Consider the following 21,698-nt stretch of genomic DNA (forward strand, 5'->3'; position numbering starts at 1 on the left):
CGTAGTAAGCAATATTAGGTCTGAAGGGGTTCTCATCTCCATAGATGTGGGACAGTTCCCACCAACCCATGTACAGGTTGGCATAGGAGGGGGCAAATTTCGCCCCCATAGCTGTCCCACACCCCTGGAGATAAAAAAAAGAAACCTCAAACTTAAAATAGTTGTGGCATAATAAAAACCTTGTCACCTCAACAATGTACTCCTGAAAGTCTTGGCCTAAATTTGAGTAATTAGACATTTTGTATTTAGGGCCTGAAGACCTAGCTCATGGGGTATGGAGGAATAAAGTGAGGTTACATCAACCGTGACCCATGAATTATTATTAGGTTCCCATTGAAGATCTCTCATGATTCTTAATACATGTTTAGTATCTTGTATAAAGCTCGGTAAAGCCTGTACCAGAGGGCATAGGATATCATCAACCCATTCAGATACATGTTCAAACAAGGAACCAATACCGCTCACTATTGGTCGGTCCTTAATCTCAACCAGGGACTTATGCACCTTCGGGAGATGGTGAAACACAGGGGTCACCGGATATTGGACATATAGATACTCTAAGGTATCTCTGTCAAAAAAACCTGCTTCAAAACCATCATCCAGAAGGGGCATAAGTTCCCGCTGGTACCGTCTCGTCGGATTGGAGGTGAGCACTGTGTACTGCGAGGTATCAGTGAGTTGGCGCAAGGCCTCATTCCTATATGTAGTCCTATCCTGTACCACAACAGAGCCCCCCTTGTCGGCAGCCTTAATCACAATGTCTTTGTTGTTATATAAATCCTCTAAGGCTGATCTCTCAGCCCTGGAGAGATTTTCATCTGACGGATTATTTGTTTTAACCGCCAGTAACCGTAAATCTTTCTCAACTCGGTTATAAAATTTCTCGACAAGGGGACCCCTGCTGTGGACAGGATAGAACGTAGATGGTTGCTTAAAGCCTCCATGTTTTATAATCAGGTTCTCAGTCTGGCTACTTTGGCCCTCTCTAGCTAAGTTGTCCATAGAAATGACATCACATGTCTCTGCAAAAGAAAACTCAGTATTCAAATTGACTCTTGGTACTTGTAGTTTTAATGAGGCACCCTGATTATGAGAAGAGTTACCATTACAATCAGAAATGTTTTTTCAGTGTGATGTTTCTCACTAGTTTGTTTACATCAAGCATTGTCTTGAAAAGATTGAACCTGGTAGCTTGGCCAAGACCAAGACTTAATAGCCTGGTTTGAGATTCAGTGAGAACAAAACTAGATAAGTTGATCACACTGATGGTTTGTACTTGTTGATCGGTTTGGGGCCCCTCAGAGGATACCTGTTCTGTTGTGTATGAGAGTAAGTGTCCCCTCCCCCTTGAAGGTTCCTCGGGTTCACTGGAAAAACCTGCTCCAGCTGACTATTAGATATGGTGTGAGAATTAGACATACCAGAGGAACCAGCACAATTAGGGGCAGTGTCTGGAATATAGTTAGCCCCCATAGAGGCATTATATTTGTTAGGTTCTTTAGATCTTGCTGGTAGACTAGTAGTGTCATTAGTTCCAGTGGCCCCACTATGTGAGGGATTATCATGTGTATTTTTTAATATGCCAGAAACCCCGATACTGTGATTGCTATCTACATAATGTCTATCATCTCTTGAATCTACATCACTGTCTGAAAAGGTAACTCTGGGCCCACTGTTAGATCTATGTCCCTGTTTTCTATTGCGGGATCTGCCCCGACTCCTACTTCTATTATGGTGTCTACGTGTAGTAAATCTCTGGGTCCTATTCCAAACATGGAAAGTATTTGTATCGTAATTGGTTTGATCCCGTAAATACTTAGTGTGTTTAATATTCATCACTACATTTCTAGTCTCCTCAACTGATTTTTTGAGAACCCCATCAAATCTTGGGTAATCTACCTCTAATTTACGTTTATTCAATTCTATTTGGATTGTGTTAATCTCATCTCTGACATTACTTAGCAATTTAGATTTCTAAACAACCAATAAAATCATAAGTCTGTTAGAGCATTCATCCAAAATAATGTTCCAAGAATCAATAAAGTCAGTGTCATCCACTTCAAAAGTGGGATACTTGGATATCCTCAGACCTCTAGGTATCATTTTGAGGTCTATGTATTTATTCAATGTCCAAATATCCCACTATAATTTTGTCTCTTTAATGCAAAGTTTATCCATGTCCTGAAACAAATTACTTAAGGCAAAATCAGATTTGCTAGTAGAAAATATTCTAGCCAATTCAATAACAGGTTCATCTCTGCTAGTCACGGTAAAAGGGAATAACATTGTGTCTCCTCCATGATAGTTTGGTGAGAAAGTCCTTCCCAAAAAGCCCAATACTGATATCTCACTGTGCTGCCTATGGCACAGGTGAAGAGAAAAACCAGAAAAAATGTGAGATAAGAAAGGGCTGATTGGCGTGTTAATTATCAATGCTGTAACAAGTGCCCCTCTATGGGGTCGACTGCACAAGATGTCAACGCTCCAATATACAAAGGATACTATATAGCTCACTCTAAAGATGTGTTTCCATAGTGAGTGTGAGCAAAATGGCACACAAAGAATTTAAAAGTCGCTTGCACAGGCAAATATGTAAGTTCAGTGTAATGGGACATGCAAGCAAATCCTATTGTATAGGTGTGCGCCAATCTAACAACAAGGCAGCTGGGGACTGAAGCTGGCACCATAGAGAGCAGTATTTACAGAAAGCCTATTTCTGGGAATTCAGTACTTCATGGTCGTAGCTGTCACCCTAAGAACGTGACATATTCCATAGCCAAGGGTCAGCTCATTAGAGCTAAGAGGAACTGTTCCACCAATGAGACATTCAAGGAACACCAAGAGGACCTTTTAGAACGTTTGACCAAACGTGGCTACCCCAAACGAGTACTGAATAGAGCTGTCAGAGAAGTTAAAGCAGTTGATCGTACATCCCTACTAGAGGTCAAAAAAGTAAGCAAAGTTACCCAATGTGATAATAGAGAGTTGACATTTGTGACTGACTATAGTTCTGACTACCAGTCCATTTGCAACATAGTGAAGAAACACTTTAAGCTTCTGGTAGCAGACGACAAATTGGTGGAATGTGTCTCAGAGGGTATGAGGTGTTCCTACCGTCGGAACAAAACCTTAGGGAACTTCTTATCTCCCAAAGTTTTGGCTAATCCCCAACCATCTGGAAGTTCCTGGTTAACTAACAGAGGAATGTACAGATGCGGGAGCAATAGGGGCAAGGCCTGTGACCACATCGTCATAGCCGACACCTTTACTTCAACGGTGACACAAAAAACATATGACATAAATTACTGCCTAAACTGCACATCGCATCATGTGATATACCTAATAACCTGTGTTCTGTGCCACGTTCAATATGTGGGTCTCGCCACAAGAGACATCAGGTCCAGAATTAGGGAACATTTGTCCACTATTAATGTGGGCAAATCTACCTCACCCATAGTGCAACATTTTGCACATGTACACCAGAAAGATGTATCATCCTTCAGGTGGTTGGCCATAGATCGCATTCCCTATCCTAAGAGGGGTGGGGGCAGACAGAGACTGTTGGAGAAACGTGAAATGCTCTGGATCTTTAAACTTTCCACCAAAATTCCTCTGGGGCTTAATGCAGAGTATAATCTCATTGTGACAGACCCTTCTGTCAGGACTGAAGGAGTTAACTGTGTTTAGCTTTAAGAAACTATTTTCTAAACACAAGTTGCTGGCTCCAACCATAATTTAGTTAGTGATAAGAATTCCATTGTTTGATCACCCTCAGAGAGAAAACGCCTAAGTGATAAGAAGAGCCAAGAGTGTCTTGTGGTTGAAGTGTTTAAGTAATATAATTCTATTGTATCATGTCAAAGGGCTTGTTCCCTCCATGTAATGTACAACAGTCTTTCAACCCCCATCTGGGGGGGGGGTCAGACCTGCATAAATACTAGGCATAGCCTTTAATAAATGACATTCTGTTTAAACCTGAAAACTGGCTGGTTTGTGAATTGCTGATTCCCTATGCAGGACGTTGTTCCCTGGTATTCTCCCTTGGTATCCTGTTGGTACCGTAACAATTGGTGGCAAGCGACGGAATGAACCTTATCGCCCAGAAGAGCAACTACACAAGCCAGTAACCTCGGGAAGAGGGGGATTATTACAATACTGACTAAGATGGAAAAGAGAAAAGTAAATTTTGCAGCTTTTAAAAACTTCCTGGAAACAGAAGGAGAGATTGATGGGTACCTTGCGGATTTTGAGAGGCAATGTGCACTACACAAGGTACCCGCAGAGGACTGGGTCACGATATTATCTGGAAAATTATCCGGCCGGGCCAGTGAGGCTTTTCGGGCCATTCCAGATGAGGAAGTCGGGGATTATAATACTATAAAAGAGGCTCTGCTCTCCAGGTATGCGGTTACACCGGAGGCATACCGGAGGCGGTTCAGAGACACTGTTAAATTAGCTGGAAATTCCTACCTTGAGTGGGCATGTAAGGTGCACCGCACAGCAGCTCACTGGATAGCGGGGTGCCAAGCCATATCTGGGGAAGAGGTGCTGCAGCTATTCCTGTTGGAACATTGCTTCGACAAGTTACCCGCAGGAGTTCGAGAGTGGGTTCGGGACCGTAAACCCTCCACCCTGCAGGAAGCGGCTCGCTTGGCAGATGAGTATACGGATGCCCGCAAACTGGACACTGCTACCACTAAGCCCCCTGCTAGAGTGGAGTACAGACCCCCAGTCACCCCAGCAGCTGCCAGTTACCAAACCCCGGCGCACCGCTATACCACACGGCCTCCGGCCACGAACTACCCTCAGAGAGCCCTGTTCAATTCGCGGTGCTACTCACAACCTATTCGGTGCTTTAGATGTAAGCAACTAGGGCACAAAAGACCAGAGTGTCCCCTAAACGCAGCGAACCAAGCGCAGTCCTGGAGAAGACCCGCCGGCGGAATCCCACGTAATCCTCAGCCTGCGGCCCGCTACGTAGAGGCGCAAGAATGCTGGAGCATCCTACATGAGGCAGACCTTGTGCAAGCTGCCCACCGGAATAACCGGCAACTGGTTAAAGTGAATGGGAAGAAGGTCAGTGGTCTACGGGATACTGGTGCTACCATGACCTTGCTTCAAAAGAACTTGGTGTCTGAGAAACAGCACACTGGAGACACTGTGGCTGTGAGGATAGCAGGGGGGGCACTGTGTTCCCCCTACCTGTTGCCAGGGTACATTTGGATTGGGGAGTGGGCGCTAGACCTGTGAATGTGGGGGTCAAGAAGGACTTACCTGCTGATGTTCTTCTTGGAAATGACTTGGCCCCCCTTGTTTCTGCCTACGCTCCTATGGGTCCCGCTGATGTTAACCCTGTGACTACCCGTGCCCAGATCCGTGCAGCAGAGACTAACCCACCTGCTGCTAAGCCCCAGGACGCTGAGCTCAGTAAATCTCTATCCGCTATTGATATGTGGAGGTCCCGTTACAATGCGCTGATGAAGGAGAAGAGGAGCGCAGAGGAAAAAGCATGTTTAGAACGTGAATCTCTGCTAGACAAGCTGCACCGACAGACTGCAGAAAACACCAGCTTGAGAGTGGGACATGAAACCTTAAAGACAAACTTAGCGACACTTGAGGAGAAGCTGACGCTGGCTCATAGTGAGGTGCAGCGTCTCAAGGGCACCCTATGTCAGTATGAAGGGATTGTGGATACCTATAAAGAGCAGGTACAGAAAACTCGTAAAGAAGCTGATGGGATTTTGAAGGACTGTTTGGCCCTGGTCTGGGCACTGAGGAATTTGAACCCTTGTTTGTATGGACAGGAATTCTCTCTCATAACGGGAATACAGATGGATTGTCCCAGCAAACTGACATGCCTACCACCTCCTAGTCCGGTCATCCCCAGGTTGACCCACAAAAGGGTCAAGCCGGGTCTGCCGGAGTGTTCCACAAGGGGGGAGCTATGTGACAGACCCTTCTGTCAGGACTGAAGGAGTTAACTGTGTTTAGATTTAAGAAACTATTTTCTAAACACAAGTTGCTGGCTCCAACCATAATTTAGTTAGTGATAAGAATTCCATTGTTTGATCACCCTCAGAGAGAAAACGCCTAAGTGATAAGAAGAGCCAAGAGTGTCTTGTGGTTGAAGTGTTTAAGTAATATAATTCTATTGTATCATGTCAAAGGGCTTGTTCCCTCCATGTAATGTACAACAGTCTTTCAACCCCCATCTGGGGGGGGGGGTCAGACCTGCATAAATACTAGGCATAGCCTTTAATAAATGACATTCTGTTTAAACCTGAAAACTGTCTGGTTTGTGAATTGCTGATTCCCTATGCAGGACGTTGTTCCCTGGTATTCTCCCTTGGTATCCTGTTGGTACCGTAACACTCATAAACTTCTGGGAATAATGCTCGTGAGTGCTCATATTTATGTTTTGTTCACTATATATTGAGCACGTAAGTTGAGTTGGTCAGAGCCTCATAGATAATCGGATTATATTTATATTACATGGAAGTATTCACATGTGCAATTTTGTTTACTTACATATGTTAAAATTAAATTTATAATTATTATATTACATGTGTAATGTCATAAGGAGGCACTTTATGCACATGTGAATGCTTATGTTTAAATGTTTTCATATTCTTATTTATATTCATGTTTGATACATATTCTCAATTTACCATCTATCACTTCAAAGTTTTTTGCCTCATCACTGTGTATTTGCATGTATCTAAGGCATTTGTAACACATTGTTGTTGCATAACATCGATATGTGTTTATCTAAACAGGCATTTCAATTGTACATATATATATATATTTTTTGACTAGTAAGTTAGCCTATGAATAATGCATATGAATTATTATCACTTTTAATCTTCAGCAGTACCGGTATTTAGGGGTTAATTGTTCTAGGTTTGCATAGATTAGGCACATAATTTAACATAAGATCATCATAGTAGGGGTGTTCTTTGTTTTACCAATGGGTGTTGAGTACAGTAGTGATTACGGCGTGCAGCCGAAACTCGTATGCTGAATTTCCTTGTGTGCCTTCCCTCCTGGATTGTAACTTTTCCAAATAAAGGCTTAAGTTTCACTTTGGGCGTTTGCTTTCATCCTTTCTGGTTCGCATTGGTAGAGCTACACAACTGGCTGTGTCATATGTGGGAGACATTCCTGAGATATGACACATATAACCCCTGCACTGCCATAAATCTGGTAAATGTAACTGCTGCGGCACTGCCAGACATCTTATAAATGTAACCCCTATACTCCTTGAGATATGACACAAGTAACCGCTGCACTGCCATAAATCTGGTAAATGTAACTGCTGCGGCACTGCCATACATCTTATAAATGTAACCTCTATACTCCTTGAGATATGACACAAGTAACCGCTGCACTTTCAGAAATATAAACAAATCTAACTCCTGTACAGCCAGAGAGGAGATCTGATAAATATAACCCCTGGACTGCCACAGTAGGTCTGCTCTTATTTTGACTCTCATACATGCTTTTTAAATGCGTGCCCCCTCGTGAAAAAAAAATGCCCCCCCATTTAATTTGTTCTGGAGCCGACCCTGCTTTAATGCACAGTTTTGATATAAATATTTTAAAAGTTATTATTCACACTTTAGTGTAAGTTATTGTGCATTGTATTATTTGTTATACACCAGTATCCCTGATATACACTCTGCATACATTACAATGAGAGCTGTTTACTTCTATTTCAAATTTACTCTGTTCTCTTTGTATCATATGTTGAAAAGCATACCTAGGTAGTCTCAGGAGAAGCAGTGCACAGCTGGAAGCTAGCTGGTGATTGGTGGTACAAACATATGCCTCTTGTCATTGGCTCTCCAGCTGTGTTCTGCTGGCTCCCAGTAGTGCATTGCTGGATCTGACATTAGCTATCACAATCCTTTGGAAAAAGTTATCAAACTATTTATCTACAAATATCTCCAAAGGCTTTAATGGTGAATTTTGTTAAAAAAATAATTAAATATCTTTACTAAAGGGTTTTGATTATCCCCTATGTCAGGGTTCTTCAAATCACGGGTCGCAAAACTCCATATTTACTGGGTTGTAACTTGTGTGGTGTGTTGTATAAAAGTGTGTGGTGTGTTGTATGAAAGTGTGTGACGTGTGTTTGTGTGTGTTGTATGAGAATGTGTGGTGTTTGTGTTGTATGAGTGTGTCTGTTGTATGAAATTATGTGTGTGTGTTGTATGAAAGTGTGTGGCTTGTGTTGTGTGTGTTGTATGAGAATGTGTGGTGTTTGTATTGTATGAGTGTGTCTGTTGTATAAAATTATGTGTGTGTGTTGTATGAAAGTGTGTGGCGTGTGTCTGTGTGTGTTGTATGAGAATGTGTGGTGTTTGTATTGTATGAGTGTGTCTGTTGTATGAAATTATGTGTGTGTGTTGTATGAGAGAGTGTGTGTGTATTGTGTGTGTTGTATGGTAGTGTGTGTGTTGTATTTGTGTGTGTGTTGTATGAAAGTATGTTTGTGTGTGTATGTTTAATGTATGATAGTGTGTGTGTTGTATGAGAGTGTGTGGTGTTTGTGTTGTATGAGTGTGTCTGTTGTATGAAATTATGTGTGTGTGTTGTATGAGAGTGTGTGGTGTTTGTGTTGTATGAGTGTGTGTGTTGTATGAAATTATGTGTGTGTGTTGTATGAGAGAGTGTGTGTTTATTGTATGAGTGTGTGTACTGTATAAGAGTGTATATATGTGTGTTATTAAATTTTACAACACTTTCAAGTTTGAATACAATCAGGAATAAAGTACACACATATTTTAGTCAGTTTGCCAAAAATTGCAGCTATCTTGTATATTACTTCAGAAATGTGCAGACCAAGCATAACAATAGGGTTGTGAAGGCATGTGGTATCATGGCACTGGGTCTTTTGTTTGTAGAACGCTGCCCTATGTTATATGAAGCAATAAAGCAACAATAAAAGGCTAGCAATTTCCCTTTTGCACTTTTATATGGAGATGAAGCATAATGCTATTTTATCTGTGTGTTCCTGCATGTGGATATTAGCACTATATTTCTAACTGGTTTCAGATATGCACATTAGGGACAGTATTGTTGCAGTTTTTATGCTGCATTTAGTCCGTACATCTAATAACATAACTTTAGCAATCACCGCTCTTGTCTCATGCAGGAAAGATCAGAGCTGAGGGATTAGGGCAGAAATCGGGGAAGGAGCAGAGAACAGGCACAATGACCTGGTTTTGTTCTACATCAGTAGTCACAGGTATTTTAATAGGACGAGCAGACAATAAGATCAGTGATACCTGCTCGTTCTGGATGTTTGACAGAGTAAATTGGCAGGAAATGTAGTCAACTGGTAAGTGAGACTCAAAACCACAAAACAAAAACAAGTTTCCAAATAGCAGCAGGTGAGGTATGAGAAGAAAGCTAAGTCTGGTCTTTGCCAACATCTAGACATGGCACAGAGGGAATAGCTCTGCAAATATTTTACCAGGTGAATGATAAATGGCTTGTGCAACTGCCGCTCCTAATTGGTTCACTGGCTGTGTTCTGCTCTGGAGCTGCAATGCTTGAATCTCTTAAATGACTTGTAATTTATTTTTTGATAATAATGAGCTTATTAACCCCTTAAGGACCAGCAACCTACCCTGTACATCGCTGGTCTTTTAATGGGGTTTGCATTACTAATAGTGCGAGACCGCTTGTAGCGTGATCTGCGTTATTATTAACAAGGAAGCCTTTAACGACCGGCTACGTACTTAGAACGCTACGGTCATTAAGGGGTTAATTAAAGGTTTAGAAGATTAAATTTAAAAATATCACAGAACCTCCCATAGATCTTGCATTAGACCTGCATCCCTCAACAGCAAATACTTCCAAAGGGCAGTAATACTTTTTTCCAACAATTAAATGATTAAAGGGACAGTAAAGTCAAAATTAAACTTCTATGATTTAGACAGAGCATGTATTTATATGTATTTTTTAATTTATATATTGATTTTCATTTTTTTAAAAGTAAAACTAATCAAAATCATGTAAGCATAAAAAAAGGAATGCTTACATAGTCGCTACATTCCTTTAACAATATGCAAGAGTGTCATCAAACCAGTGATTCTGAAATGAACAACTTTATTAACCATTATCTTGTGTTATTTATGCACAACCAGTATTTTCAAATAAAAACAAATGATATCCTATTTTATTGAGAAAGATAATACTATATTTTATTATTGATATAGTTCCATTATATAACAAAGTGAAGGCTAGACCATAAATTCCATTCTAACCATAAAAATATACATGTAGCATCCAAATCACAAAGATATTCTCACAGCAAACATTCACCTAGATTATGAGTTATGCGCTCTATAGGGAAATTAACGAACGCAACAAAAGTTGCGTTATTTAACCCTCTAAAGCGCAACCATTACAAGTTTTGAAACAGCCGGCTTGTGCGTGCGATATGGTGTTTTTAAGCTCCATACCGCACACAATTCAAGCACTGTTTTGACGTGCTCGTGCACGCTTTCCCCTTAGACATCAATGGGGAGAGCGGGTCAGAAAAAAGTCCAACACCTGCGATCGGGAAAGAAAAGCTCCGTAACACAACCCCATTGATGTCTATAGGGTAAAAAAAGTTACGTTTAAACCTAACACCTAAACACCCCTAATCTGCCCCGCACCGACATCGCCGGCACCTACATAATGTTATTAACCATAATCTGCCGCCCCCGATATATAGCCGCCACCTAAATAAAACTTAATCCCCTAATCTGCCGCTCCCGATATCGCCACCACTATACTCAAGTTATTAACCCCTATTCCCCTGCACCCCAATATCACCCACACTATAATAAATCTATTAACCCCTATTCCTTCGCTCCCCGACATCGCCGCAACTAAATAAAGCTATTAGCCCCTAAACCTCTGGCCTCCCACATCACTACCACTAAATAAACCTATTAACCCCTAAACCACCAGCTCCACACATGGCAACAACCTAAATTAAACTATATTAACCCCTAAACCTAAGCCTAACCTTAAACCTAACTGTAAACCTAACCCTAACACCCCCTAACTTTAACATAATTAAAATATAGCTAAATTAAACTTTCAATTATTAACTAAATAATTCCTTTTTAAAACTAAATACTTACCTGTGAAATAAAACCTAAGCTAGCTACAAAATAGTTATATTGTAGCTAGCTTAGGTTTTTTTTTTAATTTCACAGGTAAGTTTGTATTTATTTTAACTAGGTAGACTAGTCAGTAAATAGTTATTAACTATGCACTAACTACCTAGTTAAAAGAAATACGCCTAGATTTAGAGTTTGGTGTTAGCCGTCAAAACCAGCGTTAGGGGCTCCTAACGCTGGTTTTGGGCTACCGCTGGTATTTAGAGTCGTGTAGGTAAAGGTCTAACGCTCACTTTGCAGCCGCGACTTTTCCATACCGCAGATCCCCCTACGTCATTTGTGTATCCTATCTTTTCAATGGGATCTTTCTAACGCCGGTATTTAGAGTCTTGGCTGAAGTGAGCGTTAGAAATCTAATGACAAGACTTCAGCCGCAGCAAAAAGTCAGGAGTTAAGAGCTTTATGGGCTAACGCCGGGTTCATAAAGCTCTTAACTACTGTGCTCTAAAGTACACTAACACCCATAAACTACCTTTGTACCCCTAAACCGAGGCCCCCCCACATCGCCGCCACTCTATTAAAGTTTTTTAACCCCTAATCTGCAGACCGCACACCGCCGCAACCTAAATTATCCCTATGTACCCCTAATCTGCTGCCCGTAACACCGCCGACCCCTATATTATATTTATTAACCCCTAATCTGCCGCCCCCAATGTCGCCGCCACCTACCTACACTTATTAACCCCTAATCTGCCGACCGGACCTCACCGCTACTATAATAAAGTTATTAACCCCTAATCCGCCTCACTCCCGCCTCAATAACCCTATAATAAATAGTATTAACCCCTAATCTGCCGACCGGACCCCACCGCTACTCTAATAAATGTATTAACCCCTAAAGCTAAGTCTAACCCTAACACTAACACCCCCCTAAGTTAAATATAATTTTTATCTAACTAAATAAATTAACTCTTATTAAATAAATGATTCCTATTTAAAGCTAAATACTTACCTGTAAAATAAACCCTAATATAGCTACAATATAAATTATAATTATATTGTAGCTATTTTAGGATTTATATTTATTTTACAGGTAACTTTGTATTTATTTTAACCAGGTACAATAGCTATTAAATAGTTAATAACTATTTAATAGCTACCTAGTTAAAATAATTACAAAATTACCTGTAAAATAAAACCTAACCTAAGTTACAATTACACCTAACACTACACTATCATTAAATAAATTAAATAAAATACCTACAATTATCTACAATTAACAAAGCCCCCCAAAATAAAAAAATTCCCTACCCTATTCTAAAATAAAAATAGAAAAGCTCTTTTACCTTACCAGCCCTTAAAAGGGCCTTTTGCGGGGCATGCCCCAAAGAATTCTGCTCTTTTGCCTGAACAAAAAACATACAATACCCCCCCAACATTACAACCCACCACCCACATACCCCTAATCTAACCCAAACCCCCTTAAATAAACCTAACACTAAGCCCCTGAAGATCTCCCTACCTTATCTTCACCACGCCGGGTATCACCGATTGGTCCAGAAGAGCCTCCGAAGTCTTCATCCAAGCCCAAGCGGGGGCTGAAGAGATCCATCATCGGGCTGAAGAGGTCCATCATCGGGCTGAAGTCTTGATCCAAGCGGCGGCTGAAGAGGTCCATCATCGGGCAGAAGTCGTCATCCTATCCGGGCAGAAGAGGACATCCAGACCGGTAGACATCTTCATCCAAGCCGCATCTTCTATCTTCATCCATCCGGAGCGGAGCCATCTTCTTCTAGCTGACGCGGATCCATCCTCTTCTACCGACGCCTACTCGCCGAATGACGGTTCCTTTAAATGACGTCATCCAAGATGGCGTCCCTCGAATTCCGATTGGCTGATAGGATTCTATCAGCCAATCGGAATTAAGGTAGGAAAATTCTGATTGGCTGATGGAATCAGCCAATCAGATTCAAGTTCAATCCGATTGGCTGATCCAATCAGCCAATCAGATTGAGCTCACATTCTGTTGGCTGATCGGAACAGCCAATAGAATGCGAGCTCAATCTGATTGGCTGATTCCATCAGCCAATCAGAATTTTCCTACCTTAATTCCGATTGGCTGATAGAATCCTATCAGCCAATCGGAATTCGAGGGACGCCATCTTGGATGACGTCATTTAAAGGAACTGTCATTCGGCGAGTAGGCGTCGGTAGAAGAGGATGGATCCGCGTCAGCTGGAAGAAGATGGCTCCGCTCCGGATGGATGAAGATAGAAGATGCGGCTTGGATGAAGATGTCTACCGGTCCGGATGTCCTCTTCTGCCCGGATAGGATGAAGACTTCTGCCCGATGATGGATCTCTTCAGCCCCCACTTGGGCTTGGATGAAGACTTCGGAGGCTCTTCTGGACCGATCGGTGATACCCGGCGTGGTGAAGATAAGGTAGGAAGATCTTCAGGGGCTTAGTGTTAGGTTTATTTAAGGGGGTTTGGGTTAGATTAGGGGTATGTGGGTGGTGGGTTGTAATGTTGGGGGGGTATTGTATGTTTTTTTTCAGGCAAAAGAGCAGAATTCTTTGGGGCATGCCCCGCAAAAGGCCCTTTTTAAGGGCTGATAAGGTAAAAGAGCTTTTCTATTTTTATTTTAGAATAGGGTAGGGCATTTTTTTATTTTGGGGGGCTTTGTTATTTTATTCGGGGGCTTAGAGTAGGTGTAATTAGCTTAAAATTGTTGTAATATTTTACTAATGTTTGTAAATTATTTTTTTATTTTTTGTAACTTAGTTTTTTTTTATTTTTTGTACTTTAGTTAGTTTATTTAATTGTATTTATTTGTAGGTATTTTAGGTAATTAATTTATTGATAGTGTAGTGTTAGGTTTAATTGTAGATAATTGTAGGTATTTTATTTAATTAATTTATTGATAGTGTAGTGTTAGGTTTAATTGTAACTTAGGTTAGGATTTATTTTACAGGTCATTTTGTAATTATTTTAACTAGGTAGCTATTAAATACTTATTAACTATTTAATAGCTATTGTACCTGGTTAAAATAAATACAAAGTTACCTGTAAAATAAATATTAATCCTAAAATAGCTACAATATAATTATAATGTATATTGTAGCTATATTAGGATTTATTTTACAGGTAAGTATTTAGCTTTAAATAGGAATAATTTATTTAATAAGAGTTAATTTATTTCGTTAGATAAAAATTATATTTAACTTAGGGGGGTGTTAGTGTTAGGGTTAGACTTAGCTTTAGGGGTTAATAAATTTATTAGAGTAGCGGTGGGGTCCGGTCGGCAGATTAGGGGTTAATGTTTGAAGTTAGGTGTCGGCGATGTTAGGGAGGGCAGATTAGGGGTTAATACTATTTATTATAGGGTTATTGAGGCGGGAGTGAGGCGGATTAGGGGTTAATAACTTTATTATAGTAGTGGTGAGGTCCGGTCGGCAGATTAGGGGTTAATAATTGTAGGTAGGTGGCGGCGACGTTGGGGGCGGCAGATTAGGGGGTTAATAAATATAATATAGGGGTCGGCGGTGTTAGGGGCAGCAGATTAGGGGTACATAGGGATAACGTAGGTGGCGGCTGTATACGGAGCGGCAGATTAGGGGTTAAAAAAAATATGCAGGGGTCAGCGATAGCGGGGGCGGCAGATTAGGGGTTAATAAGTGTTAGGTTAGGGGTGTTTAGACTCGGGGTACATGTTAGGGTGTTAGGTGCAGACTTAGGAAGTGTTTCCCTATAAGAAACAATGGGGCTGCGTTAGGAGCTGAACGCTGCTTTTTTGCAGGTGTTAGGTTTTTTTTCAGCTCAAACGGCCCCATTGTTTCCTATGGGGAAATCGTGCACGAGCACGTTTTTGAAGCTGGCCGCGTCCGTAAGCACCGCTGGTATTGAGAGTTGGAGTGGCGGTAAATATGCTATACGCTCCCTTTTTGGAGCCTAACGCAGCCCTTCTGAGAACTCTAAATACCAGCGGTATTTAAAAGGTGCGGGGGGAAAAAAGCATGTGTAGCTAACGCACCCCTTTGGCCGCAGAACTCTAAATCTAGCGGATAGTAACTTACTGTGAAATAAAACCTAAGCTGACTTACGCTACAACCTAACAATTACAAAAATTAAAAAAACCTACCATTACAAAAAAGTAACAAACGAAATTATAAAAACAATAAAAATTATTCCTATTCTAATACCCTTTAAAAAACAAAAAAACACCCCAAAATAAAAAAAAAATCCCTAATCTATAATAAACTACCAAGGGCCCTTAAAAGGGCCTTTTGGGGGGGGCCTTAAAAGGGCCTTTTGTAGGGCATTGCCCTAAAGTTAACCCCTTAAGGACCAGCGACGTACCCTGTATGTCGCTGGCCTTTTTTTTTGGGACTTGATTGTTTTATAGCGCGGTCTTTCCACCAGCATTGAGACTGCTCTATTCCACAAAGCCTGCTGGAGGGAGGGCATTAATAGCGTGTTCTTGCTATACTTGTGCTATTATGTCCTAAAAAAAACCCTTAACGACCAGTGACATACAGGGTACACTGTGGTCATTAAGGGGTTAACAGCTCTTTTGCTACAAAAAAAAACAAACGCCCCCTAACCGTATACAAACCCTCACCCCCAAACCCACAAAATAAAAATAAAGAAAAACTTATCTACCTATTGCCCTGAAAAAGGCATTTGTATGGGCATTGCCCTTAAAAGGGCATTTAGCTATTTTGCTGCCTAATCCCTAATCTAACAATAAAAACCCACCCCAAAACTAAAAAAATACATTACACAAAATAAACAAATTATCAAAAATAATAAAAATTATTTCTATTCTAATACTCATTTTAAAAAAAAGCCACCCCAAAATAAAAAACCTAATCTAGAATAAACCACCAATAGCCCTTAAAAGGGCCTTTTGTAGGGCATTACCCTAAGTTAATTTTACCTTAAAAAAGAATTACAAAGACCCACTAACATTACAAACCCCCAAACCCACAAAATAAAAAAAACTATCTAAAAAAACTAATCTACCCATTTCCCTGAAAAGTGCATTTGTATGGGCAATCTTAAAAGGGCATTTAGCTGTTTTGCTGCCCAAACCCTAATCTACAAAAGTAAAAACACCCAAAAAACCCTTAAAAAAAAACTAAAACTAACACCCGACAATCCACTTACCGTTTTTGAAGACCTGCTTGAACGATCTTCATCCAGGCGGCAAGAAGTCTTCATCTAGATAGCCTCTTCTATTTTCATCCAGGCGGCATCTTCTATCTTGATCCCGGTGGTGTGGAGCGAGTCCATCCTGAAGACATTCGGCGTGGAGCATCCTCTTCATATGGTCGCCGCCGTACACTGAATCTTCAATGCAAGGGAGCCGTTTCAAAATGGCGTCCATTGCATTCCTATTGGCTGAAAATTTTGAATAAGCCAATAGGAATTAGAGCTGCTAAAATCCTAAAGGCTTTTCAAATCAGCCAATAGGATTTAAGCAGCTCTCATTCTATTGGATGATTCATCAGTCTGCCCCCTTATCCCAGTGCTATTTACATACGTACTTTTTAGCTAATTAGTGCTGACTCATTAATAACTCCACGGGAATGAGCACAATGTTATATATATGACACACATGAACGACCAATGTCTTGCTGTGAAAAGCTATACAAATGCCCTGAAATAAAGGCGGCCTGCAGGAAGCCGGCAGAAATTTAGAGGTTTAAAGGTTATAAAGTATATTAATATAACAATGTTGGTTGTGAAAAACTGGGGAATGGATAGTAAATGCGTTATCTATCTTTTTTTAAAAAAAATTGGAGTAGACGTCCCTTTAAATATTATCTGTCTAAATTTACAAAATCTTTGCCATGCAATAATTCGATAACCAATTATTTTAAATTTCTTAGGTTATTTTAGTAGCTTGTTTTAAGGAACATCAGTACAAGCTTCAAGATCATATGGTTTAATTAAACGTTTATCAATCAACTATGATTTTAACCAAAAGGTGATCTTATTTGTATCTCAAAGAAAATGGAGAGAATCTTTCATAGTGTTAAAACCATATGAAAATATCCCTTTAAGCACAATATGAAAACTACTTACATGATTTTGAGCTATTATATAGTGATGCACTCAGTACAAATAGCTGCAAGGCTGTATTGGTTTTAGGGGGTTCCGATATTTAATAAAAAAAATACAAATTAATAAAAAACAAAGTAAAAAAATTTGCGTTATTATACTAATAAAAAACAAAGATTCTTTAAAAAGCAAAGTCCTTGCAAAATAAAAAGGCAATAAACGTCCGTCACTCTGGGGTCCCAGCAGGCAACACTTTGAGACCTCCGTCCTAGATAGATATCAGAAGGATCTGGTGCGACTTGGTTTCAATGTGCCTGCCCCTCATTGTGACTGCTAACTCCCATTATAATGGGTTGAGGTCTAAAAGAGTAAAATCAACTATTTCTTTCATATAGGTGGCGAGAATCCACAAGCTAGAACTGATGGGATATACTTTCCTACCAGGAGGGGGCAAAGGTTCACAAACCTCAAATGCTATTTCTAATGTGATTGCTAAAGAATGATCTAAGCCTTGTATCTATTTTAACCCTTCTTCTAGGTTTAAAAAATTGTATCCTTTACCTGTAGCCAATTTAGAACTTTGGGTAACAGTTCCTAAAGTTGATGGGGCAATTTGTACTCTTGCCAAACGTACTACTATTCCTATGGAAGACAGTACTTCTTTTAAGGATCCTTTAGATAGGAAGCTTGAAAATTATCTAAGATGGGCATATTTAGATACTGGTTATATTCTTAGACCTGTTATATATATAGCTGATGCTTCTACTTTTTGGTTGGACAGTTTAGCACAGCAGTTGTCTTCAGATTCTGAATTATCTAACATTATTGTTTTACTTCAACATAAAAATCATTTTATTTGATGATATGAAGATAAATGTCAAATCCATGTCTTTAGCCATTCTAACTTGAAGAGCTTTATGGCTTAAATCTTGTAATGCTGACATGGTGTCTAAAGCTAGATTATTATCTCTCTCTTTTCAAGGTAAAAATATTTTTGGTTCACAATTGGATTCTATTATCTCCACTGTTACTAGGGGTAAATGAGTTTTTCTGCCCCAAGACAAGAAATCTAAGGGTACATTTAAAGCTTCCAATAATTTTCGTTCCTTTCGTCAGAATAGAGAACAGAAAACCTTTTCTTCCCCTAAGGCCTCTGGCTCTAAATGGAGACCATCTCCGAATTGGAATAAATCCAAGCCTTATAAGAAACCAAAACCTGCCCCTAAACGTACATGAAGGTGCGGCCCTCAAGCCAGTTCTTCTAGTAGGGGACAGACTAAAGCTATTTCAAAGAGTTTGGACAGACACTGTCCAAAATCAGTGCATTCAGAATATAATTTCTCAGGGACATCGAATAGGATTCAAAATAAGACCTCCTTTGTGAAGATTCTTTCTTACCCATGTACCAAAAACCCAGTAAAAGCTCAAGCCTTTCTGAAATGTGTTTCAGATCTAGAACTTTCAGGGGTAATTATCCCAGTTCCACAGCAGAAACAAGGATTGTTTTTTTTTATTCAAATCTATTCATTGTACCAAAGAAGGAAAATTCTTTCAGACCAATTTTGGATCTGAAAACTTTAAATCGTTTTGTAAGAGTCCCAACTTTCAAGATGGTGACTATAAGGACTATTCTGCCTTTTGTTCAGCAAGGTCACGTCATGTCCACGATAGACTTAGAGGACTCTTACCTTCACAATCCGATTCATCCAGATCACTATTGTTTTGTGAGATTCTCTTTTCTAAACAAGCATTACCAATGTGTTGCTCTTCTGTTTGGCCTTGCAACAGCACCAGTAATATTCTTAATAGTTCTAGGTGCCCTTCTATCTGTAATCAGTGAGCAGGGTATTGCAGTGTTTCCTTATTTGGACAATATCTTGGTACTAGCTCAATCTTTTCATTCAGCAGAATCTCACCCGAAACAATTTGTTGTTTCTTCAAAGACATGTTTGGAGGATCAATTACCAAAGAGTTTCTTGATTCCTCAGACAAAGGTCACCTTTTTAGGTTTCCAGATAGATTCAGTGTCCATGACTCTATCCTTAACAGAAAAGAGATGTTTAAGATTGGTTTCAGCTTGTCTAAACATCCAGTCTCTTATTTCCTTCAGTGGCTTGGAAGTTTTAGGTCTCATGTTTGCAGAATCGGACACAATCCCTTTTGCTTGTTTTCATACGAGACCTCTACAGCTTTGCATGTTGCACCAATGGTGCAGGGATTATACTCGAGTATCATAACTGATATACTTAAATCTTTTTTCAAGGGGCCTCCTTTATTTGTCATACCTGGACTGTGATCACAACAGATACAAGTCTTACAGGTTGGGGAGCTGTCTGGCAGTCTCTGACATCACAAAGAGTTTGGAATCCTCGAAAAGGCGAGGTTTCCAATCAATATTATAACTCAGTGCTATTTTCAGAGCTCTTCAGGCTTGGCCTCTATTAAAGAGAGAACTGTATATTTGGTTTCAAACAGACAATGTCACAACAGTGGCATTTGTTAATCATCAAGGGGGGGACTCACAGTCCCCTAGCAATTAAAGAAGTGTCTCTAATACTTTCATGAGCGGAATCCAACTGTTGTCTAATCACTGTGATTCATTTACCAGGTGTAGACAATTGGGAAGCGGATTATCTCAGCTGTCAGATTCTACATCCAGGAGAGTGGTCTCTCCATCCAGATGTGTTCTATCAGATGTGGGGTCTTCCAGACATAGATCTGATAGCCTCTTGTCTAAACAAGAAACTTCCCAGATACCTCTCCAGGTCCAGGGATCCTCAGGTGGAATTGATGGATGCTCTAGCAGTTACATGGTTTTACCAACCTGCTTACATTTTTCCACCTCTGATTCTTCTTCCAAGAGTGATCTGAAAGATCATAATTGAACAATATTATGTGTTTCTGATAGCACCAGCATGGCCTCACAGGTTCTGGTATGCGAACCTTGTCCGAATGTCCAGTTGTGTTATGTTCTGTAAAGTTATGTGGTAGAACAGGTGGTAAATAAGTTTAGGTACCTAGTATCCGCTATAGTAGGACCACTCAGCCTCACACCAAACCTTGGATTCACACAGATTTAACTTACAGGAATCCGGTTTTGCTCATTGAACTGAGGGTCACTACTGCAGGGTACAGAGTGAAAACGGAGCTGTCACGCAACCAGGTTACAGGATGCCTGTATTTCAACAGATAGGAGGAGTATCTATAGATAGAGTAGGTAGTTAATCAACTAATTACTTAGTGATTAAATGATATAGCTGACACATATACAAAGAAGACAGGAAGTGAAATGGAATGTAATACAAACAGATGTAGTACAAAGAGATATTGTAATTAGGCCAAAATGTATTTGTTAGGAATTCAGCACTTCAAGGAATATCATATGTAGTTAGAATGATATTTTGGATTATGTTATCAGATATAGATTATGCAAGGATAGGATAGTAACAAACGATAAATCACTTAGTTAGGTTCAAGGTGGTCACAGCAAATGATGTTAATCAAGCAGCAGTTCAAACAGAGTAGGCAATGTAACAGGTAGTTGAAGTTAATCCTGCATTTTAGTGATAGTAACAGTCATTGAATACAGTGCTTAAGTAGTTTGCTTATTTGAGAGACATAATGATATCCAAATAGAGTAATAAAATATACAGACCAATTCCTGATGGTTATTTGGAAGGCTAAGTCAGAGCCAGATGAAAACCTTACGGTATCCTGAATGCTTGTTTGTAGAAAGGACACAGCGCGGTACACGCGCTGCAGACACGCTGAGATGCCGGGTGTGACGTCACAGCCACCCGGTGTAACAGTTAGGGAATTGAAAGCAGCTCCTTTGGTTCCTAAGAAACTGCAAGTAATAGAATAGGCACACCGGCACACAGCAATGAAGGATTAATGTAGGCTGCAAAGTTTCAAAGCAACAAGTAAGAAATCCCCACAGATTGAGGAAAGGGCTAGGTGTCTTCAGAGAGGAGTCACATTAAGTAACTGATTCAAATTACCAAGCGAGGAGCATAGAGAGGAGGGGCCTTAAATAGGAAAAGAGGATTCAGAATTAAAGGGACAGGATTGTATTAGTGAATACCCTGACAGGACACCCCCCTCAAGGAGCCGCTCAGCGGATCAAGGACCTGGACGGTGAGGATTCCTCCTATGGAACAAGGAAACCAAGCGTGGAGCCATAACATTAGTGGCAGGCTCCCAAGAGTCTTCTTCAGGTCCATAACCCTTCCAACTGACCAAATACTGAAGGTGGTTTCGAAAGTATCGAGAATCTTGAATAGAATCAATCTCGTACTCCTTCTCATCTGTCACATGAGTTAAAGAAGTATCCATCGAAGATGTAGCCCTGATAGAAGCATAGGGTTTAAGGAGTGAGACATGAAATGTTGGATGAATTCTCATGGAAGAAGGTAATTGAAGAGTGACTGCATTCACATTAACAACATTCTTAATTTCAAAGGGACCCAAATAAAGTGAAGCGAGCTTTTTGGAAGGAACTTGTAATCT

General features: G+C 40.2%; 1 protein-coding gene across 2 annotated transcripts in view; it reads left to right on the forward strand.

Moving 5' to 3' along the window:
• TLR5 (toll like receptor 5) overlaps nucleotides 1–21,698 on the forward strand; it is a 248,429-nt gene that overhangs the window by 82,693 nt on the left and 144,038 nt on the right. The gene's annotated exons all lie outside the window — the stretch shown is intronic.

The sequence above is a fragment of the Bombina bombina genome, chromosome 4 (genome assembly GCF_027579735.1).
Source record: "Bombina bombina isolate aBomBom1 chromosome 4, aBomBom1.pri, whole genome shotgun sequence".
Lineage (NCBI taxonomy): Eukaryota > Metazoa > Chordata > Amphibia > Anura > Bombinatoridae > Bombina > Bombina bombina.